Raw genomic sequence first — 16,002 nt, forward strand, 5'->3', positions numbered from 1 at the left:
CTCTCACACACACCCAAGCAGTTAAAATATACTACAATAGAAATAAGAGATTTAGGGTGTTTTGCAAACACATACAATAGAAGGATCCAAACTGGTCACATTGAACAGGGAAAGGCTTTGATATGACTCTATTGAGGTAGAGTATAGATTAGTTAAGATACATACGAGCTAAAGCACTTGAACAAAGCTGCTAAACTGTCATGACTTCGATAAGATATAGGCTTCTTTCTCTCTCATATGACAGGACAAGGTGAGCAGTTCAAAGTTGGTGGACAGCTCTGCCATCCTCAGTCCCTGGCTTCCAAGCCTGCTCCTGTCGGCATTTTGAGCCAAGAGGAGGGGAGAAAGAAATAGCTTTCAAGAGGTGACCTGGGGTGGGGGTAAGTGCAGAGAGGAGAATCCTCTGCCTTTTCCCCCAGCAACTTTCTAGGCAGTACCTGGAGTAGGAGAGGAAAGAGTGCTGGCAGCAGGCATGGAAATGGGGCCTTCCTGGCCTCTAGGCTGCTACATGGACAGCTGGTGTCATGGGCCAAGCTGCCTCTCACATCATATCCCAATGGCTTAGGGGAAAGCCTGGCCAGGAGAACTGGCTTTAGGAAGGGCTGGGAGGACAGCTGGATAAAAGTGGTTGCTCTTAAACCTCACCAAACCATGACAATGTCAGTGGTAAAGTATCCTCCAGGGCCTGCACAGTGGGAGATGTTTGACATGGGTCCTAAAAGATAGGAAGGATTTCAGTGGGTAGAGATAGGGCTGGGGATGAGAGTGAGAATAAACAAAGGTTCAGGGCAGAAAATCATATGGCCTGTTTAGAAGAGAACAAAATGTCTGATGAGTCTAGAATCCTTATAAAGATAGGAGACCAGTGGAAAGTCAGAGAGGGAGTGTGGAGTCAGATGTTCAAGAACTTCTAGAGCAGAATCCGCTGCCTGCTGGGAGCCGGCCATGTGTTCCGCCTGGCAGCCCCAACAGCACAGCCTGCGCCCTTCCTGCCCCGCTGCCCAGAGATGCTTCGCTTAGGGGAGGCGACGTGAGGGGGGAATGTGTGGAGAGGTGTGGGCGCACAGGTCCCAGCGGTGGGACGCGGCCTGGGAACCACCAGCCAGGCCCGGCAAGGAGTGCCTGGATTATAGAAGATTGGAAGCATGTCAGAGTTTTGGTTAATTTCTGCCCCTGGTGATAAGGAAAATTTACAAACTCTGGAAAGGATGAATACCGTAACCTCCAAGTCCAGCCTGTCTTATAATAACAAGTTTGCTGTTCCTGACTTCAAGGTAAAATCCCTGGGGAGGGGGAAGGAGATGAAGGGGGGGAAGAAGAGGAGGCAAGACAGAGATTGCCGTCCCAGGAAGCTAAGGAGAAAACAGGGCAGAGACAGGAATACTGAGGACAAGCCTGAGATCGAGGACTGACAGGGATAGTTGGTAGTCTCAGTGGGACTTTGAGCCACAATCCCCCCACCCCCCAAAAAAAGAACTTCTAGAGGCATGGTACGGTGGCTCACGCCTGTAATCCTACCACTTTGGGATTATCGTTTGAGCCCAGGAATTTGAGGTTGCAGTGAGCTATGATGACACCACTGCCCTGTATCCCAGGTTACAGAGTGAGACCCTATTTCAAAAAAAAAAAAAGGAAAACTTTGGGGCTTAGGGCAAGGCAGTCCAAGTGGAGGCTTTAGGAGAATTAATTCCACACAAGCTTGGGGTAAAAGGAAAGAAAAAGAGGTGACCTGGAAGCTCTACACATCATTGTTGGTTGGCTAGAACTTAATCCCATGGCCACACCTCGCTACAAAGTAGGTGGGGAGATGTCAGTAGTGACAGCTTCCTAGGGAGTTCTACTGGTAAAAGGAAGATGAGAATGGATTCTTGGTGGGGGACAGTCTTTGCCACAGAGAAAGATAAGTAAGAGTTAATTAGGCTGAAGTGAGGGAAGGCAGAGTGGTAGCACATGTAAAGGCCATGTAACAGAGGAGTGTGGTGGCCTTCACAGGAAGTAGGCCTCAGGTCTGGGGCACACAGGGGGACAGATGCAAGGTGAGCTGGGTGAGCTGGGCAGAAGCCAGATTACACCGAGCCTTACGTTCAGGGTAATAAGTTTTGTCTTTATTCTAGAACAACATGAAGCCAGTGGGGGTTTAAAGCAGGAGGAGGGAGTCCACGAAAAATTCTGTCTTTGAAGAGATCACCTGTCACAGTGTGGAGAATGGATTGGCGGGCATAACAGTAATTACACATGTCAGACACCTTGCTAGGTGTTGGGAAATGGCAGTGAGCAAGACAGACCAGTCCGTGCCCTCCTGGAGTTTACATTCGTGGGAAGGAAGGAGAAAGCTAAGGAAGATATAGCAGCATAAGGGATAGCTTTCCTACTACAGAGCTGGGAGGGATGATCAGTGATACTTTGATGTTGCAGCTGCTTTTTGCTCCTGAGCTTGGTAGTGTTTTGAGAGGAGAAGATAGGAGAGGCAAAAATCTGAAGGAGAAAATGGCCTTCTCAGCTAAGTTCCTCCCCATATTTATTTCCAAGGACACATGCAAAGGGTCAGTGCCATTTGTTAATTTCTTTAACAACTTTCATACAGGTCAGCTGTTTTCAGCTGCCCTTTGCACATAGCAAACAAGCAGCTTCGGGGAGGCGTTTTCACCTGACCATTCACCTTGCTCATGTTCTTTCCATCTATCCATCCTTTCTTCTAGGCCCAGCCCCACACTTTGACTGCAAGCTGGGAGAGGCCCTAGTTTTGCTTTAAATACTTCTATCTCCATAAAATGGAAGATTTTAAACTCCAGCCATGGGTTTATTCAAGATGGATGTATTTCCCACTAGCTTATTTTTTAAAATTGAGATAACATAAAATTATTAACCGTTTTAAAGCCCACAATTCAGGGGCATTTAGTGCATTCACAATGTTGTGTAATCATCATCTGTGTCTAGTTCCAAGACATTTTCATCACCCCAAAATGAAACCTCATACCCATTAAGCAATTACTTCCTATTTGCTGCTCTCCCTCAGCTCCTGCCAACCTTCTCTGTTTGTGGCTTTACATATTCTGGGTGTTTCATGTAAATGGAATCATACAATATATAACCTTTAGTGACTGACTTCTTTCACTTAGGATGATGTTTTTGAGGTTCATCTATATTATAGTATTCATCAGTACTGCATTCCTTTTTATGGCTGAATAATATTCTGTCGTGTAGGTAGAATACATTTTGTTTATTCATTCATTCATTGAGGTATATTTAGGCTGTTTCCATCGATTGGCCATTGTGAATAGTGCTACCAGGAACACTCATGTCTACTAGCTTATTTTTTTCCCCCAAAGATAGTTTCACACCCTACGCAGAAAAAACAGACTGAAAAAGAAACCAAAGATAAACTAAAGATAAATTAAAGATAAACTAAAGATAAATTAAGTTCTTCTGTCTTGACTTAGCTGTGTGCCAGCACCTCCTTCAACCCTGAGGGGTAGCCACATGCAGAGGCCATGTAACAGAAAAGTAGGGTGACCCAGGTGCATTTACAGGCTTCAGGTTCCTGCCTCACCCTCCACCCCAGGTCTCACAGTTCTCTCTTGTCTATTCTTGTCTTGTCTATTTCTATTCTTCATCCAAGCACTTCTCTTCTCTCAGTGGGATTTCCATGATCTCTGCAAGAAATTCCACACCTCTGATTTTGCATCTTATTTTCTCTCTCCTCTTTCCATCACTCACACTTAGAAACCCTACATCCCTTACTGGCTTTCTAGACTTCTTTGCCCTTTGTAGCTGCCCTCCCTCAAAGTCAACACAGTATCATCATTTGGGGAAGGTGGGTACAGAGTGGGGAAATGGGGAAGGGACTGTTGATGTGCAAGAAGGTTAGTTGGTTCTTTCTTTCCTGTTCATTGATTCATTTTTAATTCATTCTTCCAACAAGCATTTATTGAGCACCCACTCTGTATAAAAAACTGGTGCTAAAGATTCAGATTTGAATACATGGTTTGGTTCTTTTGGAGTTCACAGGTGAGTCAGACGTATTAAAAAAATAGGCCATCAAGACAACCTGGACTTTTAATAGGGAAGTAAACAAAGTGTTGGGACGTGGAGAAAGAAGGTGGGCAAGGAGTATTTGAAAAATTCCAAGGGCACTTTAGGGAAGAGTTTCCTCTATGCAAATTTTCCCCTAGATCCCATAGAAATAAAAATTATACCTTTTGATTGGTATTTTAAGTCAGGACCTGACCATTATCTATGAATTATTCCAGATGGATAAACTGAGGCACAGAATGCTCAGGCTCAAACCATTAGTAATAAAGTGGTGATTTGAGTGAAATGTTGATCCCTGATGTGTTCTTTAATCCCCAGGCCCCATAAGCTCATTTTAGTACAATTGTGGTATATGATTCTCTCTGTTTTCCTTTCCTGTATGCAGAAAGGCAGACTGGTGGTGCTATTTTTCAGGTGAAGAAAACAAGGCAGGGGGAGTTTACCCAAGGCCACTTATCACTTTTATGGAGGAGCTGAAATCACAACTCCTACCCTTTGAGTTTCCAGTCTGTTGCCTAGCTACCAAACCTCCCTGCCTCTTCCATTGCACAGCAGCTGAGCAGGCACTTAATAATCATAATTGATGGTGCTGGCTGAAAGGGAGAGTTCAGAGTGATTCTGGGGAGTTTGTTTTCGCATATCAATAAATTTTCTTCTCCCTGTGGTCAATAACCTATATCTGTTTTGTTTTAGATAGCACCTCTGTCTTGGTTCACAATGAAGCTTTCTTATCTACACTGATGATTTCTATTTTTTCTTTCTCAACTATTCTTTCTGGGGGAATTCAGTTGCTGTTTACAGTTATTATACACAAAAAAAGGAAATAGATATAGTGTCCTGTATCTAGCCTTGGTATCCTAGGGCTTCCAAGGGAAGAGTCTCACCATAGCAATTTTAAGAAATAGAATGCAATTCAGTGAAAGTTAAATAAATTCCTCCAGAAAGTAACACTTCTGCTTTTTAAAGTATTAACTTCATTCATTAGTTAAAAATATTTGAACACCTAGACGTTCCAAATACTAGCAGGAATAAAAAGATAAATTTGTTTATCCTTTCAACTATGGTTTATCAAGTGCCTTGCATATGACAGACACTGTGCTGATTGTGGGGATTCTATGGTTTTCCTTATGTTGCTTATTGTCCAGGGGGAGTCAGACGATCTCAAATGATCACACAAGTGGACAATTGAAACTTTCATATGTGCCTGAAAGGAGAAGCACACGGAATTGTGAATGCCCATTACAGATGGATATGACACAGTCAGGGAAGGCTACCCAGAGGAAGTGATGCTTGAGTTGAGTTCTGATGAATGAGTAGGGGGAAGTAGATGAAGAGGAAAGGAAAGAGTGGTCCAGGCAGCGGATACAACATTTTCAAAGGCCGTGTGGTGGGTGAGAACATGTGGAATCCAGTTGCTGTAAGAATAGTGTGGTTTTAATGAAGTGAGACAGTGAGAGGAAGCTGGAGAAGTAGGTAGAGGCCAGACCATGCATGGTATCAGACATGCATGGTATCAGACACCTGTGCTGCATCACTTCAGTCTCACTCTAATGCCAGCCTGAGCTATGGTGAACAGTGCCACACCAGCTTCTATTGACTCTATCAATCTAATGCCAGTTGTGCTTGGGGCTTCTTTGGTCCCCAGACCTGGGGCCTTTGTAGAAGACCACTGACAGCCACATGTGAGCAACCTGGAAATACTACGGAGTTAGCGTCCATGCGGCAACTCTCAAACTTTGGTGGATGAAAGTCAATGGCTTCCCCTCCTTTTCTCTGGGGTGCCTTTCTGAGATGCATTCCCCAGGGTTTCCCAGAAGTTCTGTACAGAATGGGTTACAATTGCTCACAGTGATGGTTAACTTCCTCATTAATTTCCTCCTTTGTTTTGCTTGCTTTTCCTAACCTATGACTCCTGTTCCCTGGGGTCACTTCCCAAATAAAACTGTGTACTGGCAAGCTTTTCTGTCCTGCTGTTTTGGAGGAAGTCAGGCAGAGACACCATGTTAAGGAGTTTTGTCTTTGTCTTAAAAGCAATGGGAAATGATTGTTTTCCACAGGTGAAATTAGTAGTTTAGCATTTCAAAGAGATCATTTTGGGTGCAGTGTGGAAGGAAGACAAGGATAGGTGAGGACAGAGCAGTTAGTGGGCTTTACTAGTCCAGCAAACATTATGATAGTTGGGATAGAGTGAGAACAATAAAAATGGAGAGAAATAGACAGATTTGAGAAATATTTAGGGCCTTTAATTGACAGGACCTGATGACAGATTGGATGTGGAAGGCAAGGGAAAAGAAGGTATTGGAAATGACTCTTTCTTAGCTGGATGGATGATGACATAATTCAGACGAGATCAGGCATGTTCAGGGTGGTATGGCCATAGGATGACATAATTCATTGTACTGGGGGACTCTGGAAATTAGGAGTTGAGCAGGGAGTATCAGTTAAAGTTCTTTATGATCCAAGTGATAGAAAACCTAACAAAAATTGGCTTAAACAAAATGAGAATTAGTTGACTAATGTACTAGGGGGGAAAAGGTAAATCGGCTTCATGGGTGGCATGACTTTTTTAGGGGTCAAGCAATGGGACAAGAATTAGTCTCTCATATCTGCTTCCCTTGGGTACCTATGGCCACTTTTGGAAGCAAGATGACTATATATGCATACGACCAAGTACAGAGGAAGGGTGAGGGCTTCTCTCTAGGAGTCCCAGCTAAAGCATCACTGTGACTTGATCTGATTGTATTATATGCCCACAGCCCAATAATCACCCTGGCTAGAGTTGTGGATGAGGATGGGGTAAACCTCATGGAGACCTGATTGGCTAAGAGTGGGAAGTCCTTAAAGGAAATTAGGATACTGCTACTGTAAGAAACAGGGAAATGGATGCTGGGAAGGTAACCACAAGTTCTCATTACTAGGGAGATAGCTCCTGAGTTTTGTTTTGAACATGATGGATTTGAGGTGCCTTTAAGACATTCAAGAGATGATTGATGCTTGGGTTTAATCTCAGAGGAGAGTTCTTGGCTGGGAATACACTTTGGGAGTAGTTTGCAAAAAAGTAGTCATTGAAACTGATGGCACAGATGAAATTGTCAACAGAAAAAAAAGCAAAACTCAGTAAAATAATTTTAAAGAGATTTATTCTGAGCCAAATTTGAGGACCATGACCCGGAGCCATGCCCAAGAAGCCTTGAGCAAGTGGACTCACTGTGGTTGGGTTACAGTTTAGTTTTATACATTTCAGGGAGACAGGGGTTACAGGTAAAGTCATAAGTCAATATGTGGAATAAATATATTGGTTTGGCCTGAAAAGGTGGGCCATCTTGAAGGGGGGTGCTTACAGGTTATAGGTGGGTTTAAAGATTCTTTGACTTATAATTGGTTAAAGACCTGAAGCCTCATTTAAAGGTTCAGAATGTTTTAAGATAAAGAGGTCTGTTAATCAGAGATAAGCCACCCACATATATTTGTTGTGTAAATTGAGGGCCTGTAGGTTTGTCTTGCATACCCTTAGGCCTCTTAATGGGTCATAAAGAATTTCTCCAAGAAGGGAGTGGGGCATGATGAGGCATGTCTGACCTCCCTCCTTGTGGCAGGCAATTTAATTTTAGGATATCACCTTGGCCAAGAGGGAGTCCATTCAGTCAGCAGTGGCAGGGGGAGCTTTAAGGTTTTATTTTAGTTCACAAAATCAATTAGGGAGAGAAATATATACCAAGAAGAGGACCAAGGAACAAGTGTTGAGAAATTCCAATATTGACTTGGAATTCTCCTAGTTAAAGGAGAGTTAGCCTGAAAATAGAAGACAGAGTAGCCAGAGAGGTAGGAAAAAATCCAGGAGGACTCATTTAATAAACAATAAAATGTGAAACACAGTGACTGCCTTCTTGGAATTCATAGTCTAATAACCAGACTTGAGCTCAAAAACTGATGGTAATGTAGACAATTATAGTACTACAAGTTAGGAGTTGTGTTATAGGTATGAACTCCCAGTACACCTGTGGGAGCACAAAGAAGAGGATGACCAATTATTTCTGGGGAAGAGAAAAGCATATGAGAAGTCCAGAAACATGAACAAGATTGTGCCAGTTGAAGAAAAAAAAGCTACAAGTCCAAGTTGAACTTATATAGAAGATTTAGGAAGGATTTGAACCAGATCTATGAGAACCTTAGGAAATGGGGAAGGACTGAATATGGGTATGCTTGCTAAGGGAAAAGAGCTGTTGGTCACCTTTATGGATGGCTATTTATTTTAGGGTTTGATTATATCACTCTCTCCCTTCAAAAAACCATCTTGAAATTGGTGTTTTACCCTGGATTGGCTTGTTGGTTGACATTATTATCTGGCATATTTTGGCATTAGAAAGACAGAATAAATCTAAGAGGTTTTTATAAGTTGAATATTCACTAGTTGTTTTCTGTTACTACCAAAGTGAAGAGAAGAAGAAATATGATTATATTTCAACGAAGACAATTTAAGTTAAACATTAGGAAGAGTTTTCTTATCAGAAACATTTATTTTACGTGTCTACATCAGCTTTCTAATTTATAGGTTCAACAAGACAACAACAGGCAAAGATAGAAAGGGTATAAATAAAATCTCTAAGTTTATTGGGGATGGATGAGTTGAGGAATGTTACATGTAGGGCAATCACCATAGCATTTCCAGCTAGCTAGGGGCATGTTTCTGGAAGAGTTATGACTTAGAGGGACCTGATTAGCCAGAAGATCTTGAGTATAGAGCACACATTCCAGGCATTCCTGGCAAAGGGTAGCAGTGATAGGCAGATAGGCAGTGATAGGCTTCCCAAAGATGTCCACATCTTAATCCTGGGAACCTGTGAATGTTAGGTTATGTGGCAAGGAAGAATTTAGGTTGCAGATGGAATTAAGTTTGCTCATCAGCTGACTTTACAGGGGGATTGTCCTGGATTATTCTTGTAAGCCTAGTTTAATCATAGGCTTCTTTTTTAAAATTCTTTTTTAAAATATTAAGGGGGTACAAATATTTTTGTTACATGGATAGCTTTTATAATGCTTTAGTGAGGGCTATAAGTGTGCCCATCACCTGAAATAGTGTTCATTGTACCTGTTAGTAGATTTTTACGCCTCCCCCTTCCTTGATTTCTAGTGATTTTTACTTCTTTCTGTGCCCTCGTGTGCCCAATAATTAGTTCCAAATTATTAGAGAGTACATGTGGTGTTTGTTTTTCTATTCTTGAGATACTTCACTTAGGAGAATAAGTGATCTCCAGTTCCATCCAAATTGCTGCAAAAGACATCAATTCATTTCTTTTTATGGCTGAATAGTACTCCATAGTGTATAGTGCTATACGCACACATACACACATTTTGTTAATTCACTCATGAATTGATGGGCACTTAGGTTGATCCCACATTTTTACAATTGTGAATTTTGCTGCAATAAACATTCAAGTACAGGTATCTTTTTGACAAAATGTTCTTTTCCTTTGGGTAGATACCCAGTAGTAGGATTGCTGAATCGAATGGTAGGTCTACTTTTAGTTCTTTGAGAAATCTCCATACTGTTTTCCATAGAAGTTGTACTCATTTGTGGTCCTACCAACAATGCATAAGTGTTCCTTTCTCTATGCATCCATGCCAGCATCTATTGTTTTTGGACTTTTTAATAAAAGCCATTCTAACAGGGGTAAAGTGATACTCATTGTGGTTTTAATTTGCATTTCTCTGATGACTAGTGATATTGAGCACTTTTTCATATGTTTGTTGGCCATTTGTTTATCCTCTTTAGAAAAGCTTCTGTTCATGTCATTTGCCCTCTTACTAATGGGGTTGTTTGTTTTATTCTTGTTGATTTGGTTCTTTGTAGATTGTGGATATCAGCCTTTTTTTGCTTCAGTCCCTAACCCCCAGGCTGTGGACTGGTACTAGTCTGTGGCCTCTTAGGAACTGGGCTGCACTGCAGGAGGTGAGTGGCCAGTGAGCAAGAGAAGCTTCATGTGTATTTACAACTGCAGCTGCTCCCCATTGCTTGCGTCACTGCCTGAGCTCCAACTCCTGTCAGATCAGCAGCAGCATTAGATTCTCATAGGAGTGCAAACCTTACTGTAAACTGCACATGTGAGGGATCTAGGTTGCGTGCTCTTTATGAGAATCTAATACCTGATGATCTGAGGTGGAGCTGAGGTGGCGATGCTAGCACTAGAGAGCAGCTGTAAATAGATATAAGGCTTATAGATGCAAAAAAAAAAAAATCCACAATACTAGGAAACTGAATCCAGTAGGACATCAAAAGGATTATATAACATGAACAAGTCGTAAATGGGTGAAATGCAACATAAGGATGGCTCAAACCATAAGATAATCAATTAGTATAATGCTACATATTAATAGGATGAAGGGGGAAAAACACATGGTTATCTCAGTTGATGCAAAAAAGTATTTGATAAAATACAAAACCCTTTCATGATAAAAATACTTCATAAACTAAGAATAGACAAAAACTTTCTTAACCAGATAAAGAGTATTTGTGATAAACCCATAGTTAACACACTCAATGGTAAAGGACTGAAAACCTTTCCCTTAACATCACTGAAAAGCCTTCCTACATTTCCAACATCCTATCTTTGTGAAGCAGGGTTTTCTGCAGTGACAGCAACCAAAATGAAATGACAGGGGAGACAGTGACACTAACACTTCCAGTGTCACTGTCTCCCATCACCCCAAGATAGGACTGTCTAGTTGCAGAAAAACAAGCTCAGGGCTCCCACTGATTCTGCATTATGGTCAGTTGTATAATTATTTCATTATACATTACAATGTAATAATAATAGAAATAAAGTACACAATAAATGTAATGCGCTTGAATCATCCCGAAACCATCTCCACCAAACCCCCATCCGTGGAAGAATTGTCTTCCATGAAACCAGCCCCTGGTGCCAAAAAGGTTGGGGACCGCTGCTTTATTGGATGTATAGTTTGCGAATATTTTCTCCCATTCTGTGAGTTGTCTATTTGCTCTGTTGATTATTTCCTTTGCTGTGCAAAAGGTTTTTAATTTAATTAAGCCCTATTCAATAAATGGTGCTGGGAAAATTGGGGAATCACCTGCAGAAGAATGAAACAGAACCCATATCTCTCACCACTCACAAAAATTAACTCAAGATGGGTAAGACACTTAAATGTAAAGGATGAAACCATAAAAATTCTACAAGAAAATGTAGGAAAAACTCTTCTAGATATTGGCCTAGGCGAAGAATTCGTGACTAAGACCCCAAAGACAATTATAGCAACAACAACAACAAATAAATAAATGGGACTTGATTAAGTGATAGCCCTTCTTTAAAGTGGAATAGAGACTTTTCCACTTTCTCAAAAGAGAAAGTTACCCAGCCAAAGATTTTATAATGCTACACTGCTGGCTTTGAAGATGGAGGAAGGGGCCACAAGCCAAGGAGTGGAGGCAGCCTCTGGAGGCTGGAACAAGCAAGGAAGCAGGTTCTCCCCTATAGTCTCCAGAAAGGGAGGCTAAGCCAGTGTTAGCTGAGTAAGACCCATTTTAGACTTCTGACCTTCAGAACCAATGATGATAAATTTATACTGTTTTAAGCCACTAAGTTTGTAGCAATATGTTATCATAGTAACAGGAAACTAAACAGTGGCCAAAATGGCCTAATGAATGATAAACTTATGGAGTGGGTTTGCTTCTGGGATAGACAGCAGCTAGGGGAGGCCTTTTATTTCCTTTTCTTATTTTATTATATTGGCTGGGCTGCATCCAGTATGATGTTGAGTAGGACTGGTGAGAGAGGACTTATCCATGGTTTGAGCTTAATGGCAAAGCATTTAGTCTTTCACCAACATGTATTTCTTCTTTTTCTTTCTGTTTACATTGTGAATTATATTGATTGGCTTTCAAACGTTGAGCCAGAATTCCTGGGATGAATCCCACTTGATTGTGATATATGATTGTTTTATGTAATGCCGGGTTTGATTTGGTAGTATTATGTTAACTATTCTAGCTGAACTCTTACAGCTGTCCATCCAGTTGAATCTACCCCAGGTAAGCTAGTGGTCACGTCTCTTCTCTCCCTGCAGGTATCTGTCTGTCTTTGTATATATTTTTTTATTGTCTTTGTATTTTAGACCAAATAATTCCCTGAGACCTCAGTTCTCCAATGGGTGTGAAAAAAGTCATGAATTTGCAATTGTATTGCCTTGGTGTTTTGTTGTTGTCTAAGGGTGAGGACAGTGTTCTGTCTAGCTCTCTACATGCCTAAGTGGAAACTGGAGGCTCCACAATTATTTTTTCCGCAATTGTTTGTTTGAGTCAGAATCCAAATCAGATTTACACAATCAGATTTATAAACCTATGCTGATGTGTCCTTTAAGTCTCTGAATATACCATTTCTCCCTCTTTTTCTGTCTTTTTGTCCCCCCCACCTTTTTATTCTGTTATTGTTTTTTTTTTTTTTTTCAGTACCAATAAGTCTTTATTTATTCATTGTATTTTCCCAGGGAAAGTAGAAAGGAAGGGAAAAGAGTCAACATGTGTGCTACAAAATGATTAGAAAATGGGAAAGGAAGTACCCAGTACAGCAAAATCAACCATCAAATAAACATACCCCAGGATGGGGTCACCAAAGCCCAAGGGGGCTCAGTCTCCTGCAGTTCAGGAATGAGGGGAAGGGATCAGGAAAAGAACAGACAAGTACAGGCTTTCCTACCCTCCCTCCCTCCCCATAAATTCAAGATTTCACACAAAGCTTTGGTTTCTAACAGTAACCATGGGGTTACATTCGTCCGTCTCCTATTAAACAATCTTGTGGCCACTTTGACATAAGTTTCTTGCACCTGTATAATAAAATTTCCTGAGTGACTTGGATATACATTCATAATCCCTTTCTTGGTCTCCTGCCCTCACTTTCTACATGGAAGGCCCCCAATTGCGTCTCTCTACTTTCAGATTACAGATTCAGTAGGTTTGATCCATCCAAAATACAGCAGTTGTTTCAAGTGTTTGGCATGAATCACCATTAAGAAATGGTCTTGACTTAAGAGGTTGGGAACAAGGGATGGAGGGTTCCTAGCTTCTTCAGGATTTTTGCATAAATCATTGAAGAGTTGTGGAGACATCCCAAGAATTAAATGGATTATGTGTGTGGGTATGTAGGTTTTCTTTTGGGGGGAATGGGAAAGAGGGTAGGGTAGGAGACAAGTTTTTAGGACAGAAGATCTGGTGGAAAATAGGAAACAGGGCAAGGGGAAAACAAAAAGGTTGGTGTTCAAGATCCCCACTTGAAGAAGAGGCCCTCCACACACTAATGTTTCAGATCCTTTTGCCTGGTGCAGAACCTTCTGTCAAAGATGCTTTGGCTATTTTTCTCTCAATACAAAAAGAAGTTTGTAAACAATAAAACCTCCAAAGAACATGAAAACCAACACATTATATTTACACAAACTAGGCCACCTAGCAATCACCAACTCAGTAAAGTCCTACAAAGCCCAGACAAATACAATAACTAGAGGGGGGCAGCATTTAGGGGAGACAAGAACCCAGGATCAGACACACACCACCCAATGCATTCTATTGCATTTGTCCCGTTTCAACACAGTGAGGTAGGTTTGCAGTGATCTCACAGCATGTAAGCGAAACCCCTTTTTGCTCCTTCAGTTACCATGACACTATTAATGACTACTGCAGCAGGGCAGGACACTGGCTCAGGGCACCACAAAAGGCCCTCATTTATGGGTCTCCCTGGAACCTAAGACATTTGAAAGGTTAAGGATTTTAGTCCTCAATTCATATATCCATCCCTCAACAGCATAGGATGAGTACAGGGGTATTGGTCTTAAAACTTATCCTTACTAACTCACAGTTTTTACAAAAACACACATACACTCTGTTGTGCATGAGTAGGTCTAGCCAAACCCAGTGAAGGATGGATCTAGTATGTAAAGCATGTCCTGTGCCCTAGGATTAGACAACCCTCACCTAACCTTGGCTTCCTTTCTGGGCCTTTCACCTGGCCCAGCCTTTCCTAACCTCTCTGCAGCACCTTTTCCTCTTTAGACTAATTTCTAATCTTCCAGTAGAAGGTGGATCAAGTCATGGGGCAACCCAGTTAGAACCTAGTCTCCCATGAAACATTTTCAAGGTGGAAAGGGTTTCAAGTAGATACTATGGCAGAAAAGACAGCTCTAATTGGCAAAAATGAGGTAGTTCAATAGGCTGTGCACTCCAAATAGTTGCTCTCTATGGTGATAAAAACAACTAAAACCATTCCTGCTGTGCAGACCTGGAGATGCTGCCGAACTTATCCCTGAGATTGCTCATGTACCTGAGAACACAGTGCAGGAATGAGGGCCTTAGATTAAAATATACAAAAATACAAAACCAGAATATTTATATTAAGAAAAAAAAGTTAAAATGCACAAGATACGTCATTTGCACACAGCTAGTGCAGTTGGCATCCTGGAGAAAATGGGACCCAAGGTGCAGTTATCCAAGGGAGCAAATAAATAAAATCACATTGGCCTGGAATGGGGTGGGAGTGAGCTTAGGAGCAGCAGGTCTGCAGCTGTTCCCCCAACCACCCTTTCTGCCTATCATTGCTACCCATCACTTGGGACAGTTCCCAGCACCCTATCTCAAGAATGGGTATAAGAATGCAAGATATGGAAAAAACCCTGCCTTACTCCTGAGATTCCCTCCCACAGAATGTAGTGGCTTATGGGTGGGGTCCATTAGTCCGGTCTTGTACTTAATCGTTTCACTCTGGCATGGGCATTATATTATTACATATCCTTCTTTAAAAGGAAAACAACTTCCTCTCCAGGCAACTTTCAAAAGCTAGAGATTCGGGGATGGAGTCTCAGATAAAGCATTCAGGTTCTAGGGTGATTTCCCCATAAAGTCCTCCCTTGCATTTGGATAGAGCATGTGTAGGGTTCTTTTGCCTCACCCTTTTCCCCCACCAAGAAGGAAGAAGGGGTGATGCCATGAACCCAGCCTGAGATACATGGCAGTGGCAACCACCCCTAACCCACCCTATCCCCACTTTCTCCACTCTGCTGCTCATTGAAACTTCCTGATAGCAAAAGAATAGCCCCCACCCACTATGGCTCAATTCTGGGGCTCTGGGAGCAGGGCAGGGCTGTGGATCCCTTCTTCTTCCTCCCGAAAGTAGGCTGGCTTTCCCTGTGCACTAGGGGCCTGCTGGGCCTTCAGTGGACACGAGGCTACCATGTGGCTGATGCTCTGGCAGAAGTGGCACTTCTTGGGCTGGGGTGGCAGCTTGCATTCTTTAGCATGATGGTCTAGACCTCCACAGTTGTAGCACCTGTCTCCTTTTGATCTGCGCTTCTGCATGTTCTTCCCCTTTGGCCGCCTCTCACTCCCGATACAGAACACCCCACCAGGTCCAGTGACTCGGATAGATTCCAGTTGAACTCAACTGCCTCACCCTCCTTCAGGCTCCGGAAGCCTTCCATGTGCAGTTTACTCTGGTGCACAAAGACGTCCACAGGGGGGTTGAGGGCGACCCCGGCGCGGGCGGTCATGGACAGGAAGCCGAACCCCATGCGCACATTGAACCACTTACAGATGCTGGCACCATGGAGCAACTGTGGCTCGTCCGCAGCCTAGGCCGCGTCCTCCTGCGCCTCCTCCGCCGCCTTGGCACAGCCACCTGCAAACTGCTGGTTGGACACGGAGCCCATGGTCATCGGCTGAGCCCGCAGGCCCCTGGCCCCTGCTCAGGCGGCTGCTGGCCCCAGAGAAGTCCGGAGGCAAAGGGCTATTATTGTTGAAGATACCAGGTTTTTTTATCCAATAGTTTCCCACGGTCTCTGAATCTTGCTGATTGTGTCCCTGTGGTATGGTTTAATATGGGCTTCTGTCCTGTGTTTCCTGTAAATCAGTAGTTAGAGCTTGAGGCTTTATCAGAATAAGGTTCATTTTTTAAAATAATTCATAATCTGAATATT

General features: G+C 42.5%; 1 pseudogene; it reads right to left on the reverse strand.

Annotated features, from left to right (window-relative positions):
* Positions 1-15,139: 15,139 nt before the first annotated feature.
* LOC105859473 (protein lin-28 homolog A pseudogene) lies at positions 15,140-15,735 on the reverse strand (annotated as a pseudogene).
* Between the last annotated feature and the right edge of the window lie 267 nt (positions 15,736-16,002).

This window comes from Microcebus murinus, chromosome 20 (genome assembly GCF_040939455.1).
Source record: "Microcebus murinus isolate Inina chromosome 20, M.murinus_Inina_mat1.0, whole genome shotgun sequence".
In the NCBI taxonomy this organism is placed as follows: Eukaryota; Metazoa; Chordata; class Mammalia; order Primates; family Cheirogaleidae; genus Microcebus; species Microcebus murinus.